Raw genomic sequence first — 6,802 nt, forward strand, 5'->3', positions numbered from 1 at the left:
TGACATTTAGCAGCTCTGGTTATATTATGTAATGTTGTATTATATTGTGTTGCATATTATATTGTATTATATGTCATTATATCGTATTGTAGTATACCATAATATAGTTTAGTTCAGTTTTCTTGACGTGAGAGACTCTCAGCCGGAGACTGGTTCTTTTATGTATGGTGTAGTATATTATATTACACTGTACATATATTATTGAAACATACTATACTAGGTTGCATTATATTATAGCACAGACTAACAGACAGGACACTCAAATTAGATTCTTCAATCATTTTAACGGTCATTTTGAATATTCCTTTATTTGGGACAGTACTCACATATGTCATGATGGCGCCACGTTACCCTATCAAAAACATCCTGTCTGTCATCTAGACTGTGTTTATTTTTTTCATTTACCAACAGAGTTGCCATTCATACAGAATTACCTGTAATGTATTGAGTTGTATACCTCCATGCGAATTTCATGCAGGGTACAGATTTAATACATATTGCCAAAACTATATACATAATTGTGCCTACTTCTCATCCTCCAACGCAATACAAAATCGAACCAATATTTACTTGCTTCTGGTCTGCCGCCACTTAATTTCGGGTGAAACTTCCAACACAATAAAAAATAGTCTAGATGAACAACGTTGAGTCAAATAAATGGTTACCTTCCAACATCGCGAAAAAGTTAAATATATTATCAACGTAATCCAATAATTTATTGTGACGATTCATTTTCAAATATTTTGATGAAATCAGGCATCCCTGCAAGCAGCTGATCGGTGTTGACAAACGAGGGGAAACCAACTAGTAAAAAAACTTGTACATATCACAAGGGGTGTACAGATAGTAAATAGTTCGCGCAGTACAATATAGGTGGAACTAGTGCATCACGAAATATTATTTTTATAAGAATTTACTCATACTGTCATGTCTGTTAGTCTGTTATTATAGTATATTATATTATATTATTCTATCATGTATTGAAGTACATTTTATTTAAATATATTTATATATTCTATTATATTGTATTAAATTGTATTATATTATATTGATATAAAACATTTATCATGGGGACGTCATGGGAGGGAGCATCAGGGCATCGGACAAATTGATGACTGGACGAGGGATTGTGGATAGCCAGCCCAAGTCACTTGAAGGAAACTTGTTTCCTTCTGAAGGTTTGACATGAGTCTGACGCGCCCTTCTCAAACAAACCATCAGGCGGGTTCAAGCATGTAAAGCAATATGCTTCACCCATGCATTGGATATTATGGTTGGAAGAGCATCTTTTATTCCCGCGGAATATGTGTAAGTCACTCTGCTAACATATCCGCCCAACCCTTTTTGTTCGCTTTTCGATGACAGCTATAATAAGAAGGTGAATGGGTGAACCGTATCGGGTCTACTGTAAGTCTACCCGCATCCACTGGCAAGACCTTGAACTGATGGTGGCTTAACTTCACATCACATCACATATGTTTGATGATAAACACTGAAATACATTTATATTTGAAACCAAGGAAGTAACTCCATCATGAAACTTTATTGTCAGACTGAGAGTTTTATGACCTGACTTGTTATTGCATGTTGGATGTTGGAATCCCATGCCAATTAGTGAAGTCATCATTTTAAAACTAGAAATGTATATGAAATTACAATTTTATTATTATTGATAAAAACTATCAAATTTCGTCGCTGAATTTTCTTGTGAGCGCGGTAAGGACTTAAGAAGATATGAAGAATGAATGCTCTTTGAACATTTTATTCTATTAGGTTTTGCACGAACATGCCATAACCTCACAAAATGAACTTTTTTTGACAGTCGACGTGTACTTGTTTACAGTTTATAAGTTCATCGTTGGAATGTAAAAATTGCAAGTCGCTTCACACTCAACTGATTCATACATATATCACTCCTTGAAGCTGGAAACACATACAGGGCAATCTTTTTATTTATTTTCTCTGTAGATTCCGTTTTTAACAGGCACTTTTTCGTCATTTTTCAATTTTTAACATGCAGTCGCAAAACAAAACAAGTACACTGCAACTGTCAAAGATGAACTTGATTCATCGGCAGTTCATTTGTGTCGTCATCGTGCAAAACCTAATAACAATAATCTATTTGAATAACATCTTTTTGTTGTAAAAATTCTTTTTTATTAGTGAATACAAATATATACAGATTTTTTAAGAGAAGCAAAAAGATTTTCTATGAAAATATCTGGCATCTCTGTTTTGACGTCTAATTATACACTACTAGAAATCAACACTAAGTGTGCCAGATCTTTTTAAAATATTCACCCTCATTCTTGTTTACGGCCGTATGCGATACGTTCGAAAGTATATCAAATTCGTATTCCCGTTTACGTTCGAATCCATCACTTTTTTAAACATCGTACATGCATAAAAACAACGCCCATCCAACTTAAAACTATCAGTTCTGTATCAGATTTGAGTTGTAATTAAAAATCTTGGATATCATTTGTTATTTGACTTGTTTTTCGCTGATTTTGTATCATAATGCTTGCTTACGTCGGTATCGACTATTCGACGAACACATGCTTTCGAACGAATGCAAACAAGCCATTCTTGTTTTCACTCGAACGTATACGTACGCGACACCTGTGCAAAAGAAGAATCGGCAGCGCAGGTAGATTTTTTAGGAAGATTCCAAGCATCAAGGAAGTGACAAATGCTACATAAGAAATAAATATCGTACTCCGGACCAATTTCATTCATGTTGGTAAATGAAATTTTCTAATTAAACTTCATGCAAAGTAAAAATAAGCTTTTAAAATAGCAGTCCGATCAGTAGTATCGGCGAAAAATATGTTGCATTTTTCTTGCAATTTTGTCATGTTTTCGATAGTCTCCATATTTATTACATTGGTAAAATCATGCATTTAATATAAAATACAGCATGTTTACCCATGGCGTATTTTCCATAAAGTACCAAATAGATGTAAAATTTGATGCGTTAAAACTTGGAACCGAGCATATATTCAAAGGCTCGCCAGAGAAAAAGAGCATTTTACTGTATAGCTATGCTTTCTAAATGTTCTATGCAAAACACAAATTTATGATTTGACTACAAATCACCTTTAGATTCGAAAATAAATTTGTTGGAAATCGGTTAAACTTTGTTCAATGTGTTCGAACGGTTGATTCGCAACATTGAACTGACGAATCGAAACCACGGCATTTCGTCTATTCGTCCGTAAACGAGAATGGGGCTTTTCGTTCGTACGAATGATGTTCGAATACACGTACCGTTTGAAGCTAAACTGGCATACATTCTAGTGTTTCATATATGGTTAATCACAAGAATTGAACTGATTTCATCAAGGCTTAGCATTTATTTGTAGAAGTTTACTGATATTTTAATATTCTGTGGCAAACGAGCCGCGTTCGAATTCATTCGAGTGAAAACGAGAATGGCTTATTCGTATTCGTTCGAAAGTATCCGTTCGTCGTATGGTGGATACGGACGTAAACAAGAATGAGGGTGATTGTGTCACCGATAAAAATTGACACATTATACACGCAGAGAAATTGAGCACGTTTAAAATATTGTCGATGCAGCACTAATATGCAATTCGCTGGAAAGTCCAGCGCAGCGACGTTGCCGAGCGACGTCAGTAAAGTTGTCATTGCTTTTTTTTGACGATTTGGATTTAGAAAAAATGTAAGAACATGCATTTCCCATTCACATGAAATAAATTTGAAAAGTTTAATAATTTAGTGTTACACTTGATTCCAATTTTTTTTTTGATTGATTCCAAAAATTGATTCCAAATGGCCAATGTAACTATTCATGTAGTACAAAAACAACATGCACTACCAAATACTGTGTATCATGCGCTTGACGCTCGTTACTTTTTGGGAATGGCTAAAAAGGATGTTGCTACAATGTATGGCAAGAGTTTTTCTACAATATACGAATGGATTCGAAAATGAAGGTGCCTACCAAAGAAAAATGCGGACACAGGTTTTTAAGAAATTTCAAATAGAAATGAGATTATGGCTAGTGCAATTGTACCACAAGCATCCATTACTATTCTTGGATGAAAAAAGCAAAGTCCTGGCATTACATTCCTTTTGTGGAATTTGGCCTTTCTGTTTCAACAGACTTCGCAGTCGATTCTTAGTGTACAGAATCATTGCATGGCTAGTACTATGGATCCTACTGACACTAAGAACCCTTCCAGGTCGGGGCTCGAACATACGACAACTGGCTTGTAAGACCAGCGCCCTATGCATTGAACCACCAACCCGGGCCCTTCTTGGATGAAGCTAAGACCAATTTTCAGAAACAGTTCCATATTAGCATTAGCATTTCCTAGGTTTGTTCGATTCTTCATGAAGCTGGATTATCTTGGAAGACGATTGAAAGAAGGGCAATTCATATACGAAGAGGGAAAGAGAAATAGTGCGATTTATGCGAGATCTTCAGGCGAATCAGTGGGACATTTATAACTTGGTGTTCTTAGATTAAGTGAGTTTTGACAATAGGGACATGCTACACCGGAAAGGATATGGGGTTGTGGGTCAAAAAGTTATCTATAGTGGTGAGTTTTGTCGTAAAGCTCGTTTATCGTTTTTGTGCTTTCTAGGAGTAGAGGGAATTTTGGATAGCTCCTGCTTGGAAGGAACTTACAACCGTTTGAAATTCTTCAACTGTTGTCGTGAGTTCGCACTACGAAACTCGAAGGTCCATCAATACCCGAGAGTCCATTCAATTTGGATAATGGATGGCGCAAGAATTCATTGTGATGCTAACCTTATTAGATATCTTCGATCAATTGGTATATATCCCATATTTCTACCGGCATATTGTCCTTCTTTCAATCCCATAGAAATCGTTTTTAGCTTAATAAAAGAAAACTCTTGAAAAGAATTCGCCAAGAAAACTCACTAATAATGAGTGACGTATGTGAAGCAATAAGCTATTTTTCGCAATATCCATGTAAAGAACTGTTGGCTCATTGCGGTTACTTTCCTGGAGGAAATTTTTTCCCAGAGAAAGGTTTACAACAGGATCCCCTGGATTTCGGATTGAGTATGATTCATGAATGACTTTATGTAATATATGCACCAAACCGATCGGGATTATTGGGTGATAACAGTTGTTTAAGAACCATTCGATGTTGAGCGTTGGTTTGTACATTCACAGGGTATGAATATATGAATATTTTAATTTGTTTACCTCTCCAAGAAGTAAGCAATCGAGAAGTTATTGAACAAGTTGAATACGACTTTCTTTTTATCTGGTCTTGCAAAGTAACTACGTACTACGTTGGACTGTTAGGCGGAGATGGCAGTTCTACTTGAACTGCTTTAAGCACTGACGAGCCGAGGGCGAAACGCAAAGAAAATTGAGTGCTTAGCGGTTTAAAGGTCAAACCGCATTCACCGACATTTCCATCGCCGATCTTTTTTCGCTCTTCGGTTATGACTGAGCTGCCGGCGTGCGCATGTATAGGTACGCCGGACCCGACATAAAATTCATATCTTTGGCAACGATATTCCTCGCCGAGCTTTTCGCACCGTAGCAACTGTGTCGGGTCCGGCGTACCTATACATGCGCACGCCCGTGCTCAGCCATAGCCAAAGAGAGAAAAAGTCAACGCCGGCGTGCTCGGATCGGCTGAATGCGGAGTGCCCTTAAGTTGGACTGCTAGGCGGAGATGGCAGTTCTACTTCAACTGCTTCAAGCACTGACGAGCCGAAGGCGAAACGCAAAGAAAATTGAAACAAAATATGTGCTTTTTGCACAAAACAAAAAACCTCTAAATGTTTAAAGGACATACGTTTATCTCATGCACACATACATAAACAGTAAAGTAATGATGTTATTTTGCAAATCGAATACAGATAAATATCGTTTACTTCTCGCTATTAAAATACAATTGTTTCTTTATATTCTGTGCGATTACCGTATCTTATTGGCACATTGTCGCAAAGCTGATTTACCGGTAGCGACATCTGCCAATGAAAAATGGAACCAAGAAAAGGATTCTTTCGGAAGTTTTCATATCGGCAGTAGTGATTTGCAACATTTTTATTTTATTCAATAGTACAAATAGATATCAGCAATAAAAGTACATTTGGTGCAGAAGAAAATCGATTTCAAAGTGATTAATGCTACTTCTTGTAGTGTAAACTACGATTAAACATGGAAAATCTTCAGAAATGTGTGAAATTGGGTAAGGTTAGGTTTTTTCGGATCAACATTTTATTAAACAGAAGCCAGTGTAATGTTGATTTCTCGAGTACTAGAATGTATAGCGATCGAGAACTATTTATTTTGGATACTTTATTTGTTATTTCCAGGCATTTGAAAAATGGTATCAAACCAAGTTTAATGCTCTATTCTCAATAAATGGTGAATTTCGCACAATGAACTAAGATCAACATTACCACCTCAGAGTAAACACTTTTTCTTCAACTTTTGCTATGATTTTTCAAATGAATTTGCCCGTTTTCATAATAAATCGTTGAAAAGGTGGAGTAATTAGAAATTTTCCTGCCGATTTCACATCTCTTGCTGAAAGTGTGCCTACACACCATTGGAGTACTGTGAACTTCGTTGGAGGAGCATGCTCAGGCGAGCGACGCATCGCTACTGATTTTTTTCTGCAAGCACAATATTATTCTCAGTGTAGGGCCGATTCATCAAAGAAAACAAAAATGACAGATTTTAATCATGGCGTCACAACAGAGATGCCAGGTCTGCAGATTTGTTTGTAAATCTGCAGATTTGGGGTATAGTGCTGCAGACATTTTTTGTTGTGCAGACTTT

General features: G+C 36.5%; 1 pseudogene; it reads left to right on the top strand.

Annotated features, from left to right (window-relative positions):
• Positions 1–3,795: 3,795 nt before the first annotated feature.
• On the top strand, positions 3,796–5,076 carry LOC131427215 (uncharacterized; annotated as a pseudogene).
• The last annotated feature ends 1,726 nt before the right edge of the window (positions 5,077–6,802 follow it).

Source organism: Malaya genurostris, chromosome 2, assembly GCF_030247185.1.
Source record: "Malaya genurostris strain Urasoe2022 chromosome 2, Malgen_1.1, whole genome shotgun sequence".
In the NCBI taxonomy this organism is placed as follows: domain Eukaryota; kingdom Metazoa; phylum Arthropoda; class Insecta; order Diptera; family Culicidae; genus Malaya; species Malaya genurostris.